Source organism: Vespa crabro, chromosome 5, assembly GCF_910589235.1.
Source record: "Vespa crabro chromosome 5, iyVesCrab1.2, whole genome shotgun sequence".
NCBI lineage: Eukaryota > Metazoa > Arthropoda > Insecta > Hymenoptera > Vespidae > Vespa > Vespa crabro.
In genome coordinates this window covers 1,145,001-1,147,500 of record NC_060959.1, presented here as the reverse complement: position 1 = coordinate 1,147,500, position 2,500 = coordinate 1,145,001, and positions in this window count along the sequence as shown.

Here is a 2,500-nt window from a genome sequence, read left to right as displayed (position 1 = left end):
TATTGTTATTAGTGTTATTAATGTTATTATCGTTATTGTTGTTATTGTTGTTATTGTTGTTATTATTTTTAATATAGTTATTGTTGTTATTATTGTTATTGTTGTTATTGTTGTTATTATTGTTCTTATTGTTATTATTATTATTATTTTTATTAATGTTATATTGTTATTATTGTTATTGTTGTTATTGTTGTTATTGTTGTTATTGTTGTTATTATTGTTATTATTGTTATTGTTTTTTTATTGTTATTGTTGTTATTGTTGTTATTAATGTTATTATTGTTACTATTATTATTATTGTAATTAATGTTATATTGTTATTATTATTATTATTGTTATTAATGTTATATTGTTATTATTGTTATTGTTGTTATTGTTGTTATTATTGTTATTATTGTTTTTGTTTTTATTATTGTTATTGTTGTTATTGTTGTTATAGTTGTTATTATTTTGTATTTCTTGTTATTGTTGTTATTGTTGTTATTGTTGTTGTTATTGTTATTGTTGTTATTGTTTTTATTATTGTTATTATTGTTATTATTGTTATTGTTATTGTCATTATTGTTATTATTATTATTATTGCTATTATTGTGATTGTTGTTATTTTTCTTATTGTTGTTATTGTTTGTATTATTGTTATTGTTGTTATTGTTGTTATTATTTGTTATTAATGTTATTATTTGTTATTATTGTTATTGTTGTTATTGTTGTTGTTATTGTTGTTATTATTGTTATTATTGTTATTATCGTTATTGTTGTTATTGTTGTTTTTGTTGTTATTGTTGTTATTGTTGTTATTATAGTTATTATTGTTATTGTTTTTATTATTGTTATTGTTATTGTTGTTATTATTGTTATTGTTGTTATTGTTGTTATTATTGTTATTAGTGTTATTAATGTTATTATCGTTATTGTTTTTATTGTTGTTATTGTTGTTATTATTTTTATTATAGTTATTGTTGTCATTATTGTTATTGTTGTTATTGTTGTTATTATTGGTATTATTGTTATTATTATTATTATTGTTATTAATGTTATTATTGTTATTGTTGTTATTGTTGTTATTGCTGTTATTGTTGTAATTATTGTTATAGTTGTTATTGTTAATGTTGTAATTATTGTTATTGTTGTTATTGTTGTTATTGTTGTTGTTATTGTTGTTATTATTGTTATTATTGTTATTGTTTTTATTATTGTTATTGTTATTGTCATTATTGTTATTATTATTAATATTGTTATTATTGTTATTATTGTTATTATTGTTATTGTTGTTATTTTTGTTATTGTTGTTATTGTTTGTATTATTGTTATTGTTGTTGTTATTGTTAATGAGGTTATTATTGTTATTGTTGTTATTGTTGTTATTGTTGTTGTTATTGTTGTTATTCTTGTTATCTTTGTTATTATTGTTATTGTTGCTATTATTGTTATTGTTGTTATTGTTGTTACTGTTGTTGTTATTGTTATTGTTGTTATTGTTGATATTGTTGTTGTTATTGTTGTTATTGTTGTTATTGTTGTTATTATTGTTATTATTGTTACTGTTTTTATTATTGTTATTGTTATTGTCATTATTGTTATTATTATTAATATTGTTATTATTGTTATTATTGTTATTATTGTTATTGTTGTTATTTTTGTTATTGTTGTTATTGTTTGTATTATTGTTATTGTTGTTATTGTTGTTATTATTTGTTATTAATGTTATTATTGTTATTATTGTTATTATTGTTATTGTTTTTATTATTGTTATTGTTATTGTCATTATTGTTATTTTTATTATTGTTGTTATTATTGTTATTATTGTTATTATTGTTATTATTGTTATTATTGTTATTATTGTTATTGTTATTGTTGTTATTATTGTTATTGTTATTGTTATTATTATTATTATTATTATTATTGTTATTGTTGTTATTGTTGTTATTTTTTTTATTGTTTTTATTCTTGTTATTATTGTTATTGTTATTGTTATTATTGTTATTGTTGTTATTTTTGTTATTGTTGTTATTGTTGTTATTATTGTTATTGTTGTTATTGTTGTTATTATTTGTTATTAATGTTATTATTGTTATTATTGTTATTATTGTTATTATTGTTATTGCTATTGTTATTATTATTATTGTTGTTATTATTGTTATTATTGTTATTATTGTTATTATTGTTATTATTGTTATTATTGTTATTATTGTTATTATTGTTATTGTTATTGTTTTTATTATTGTTATTGTTGTTATTGTTGTTATTATTGTTATTATTGTTATTATTATTATTATTATTAATGTTATATTGTTATTATTGTTATTGTTGTTATTGTTGTTATTGTTGTTATTGTTGTTATTGTTGTTATTATTGTTATTATTGTTATTGTTTTTTTATTGTTATTGTTGTTATTGTTGTTATTAATGTTATTATTGTTATTATTATTATTATTGTAATTAATGTTATATTGTTATTATTATTATTATTGTTAATAATGTTATATTGTTATTATTGTTAT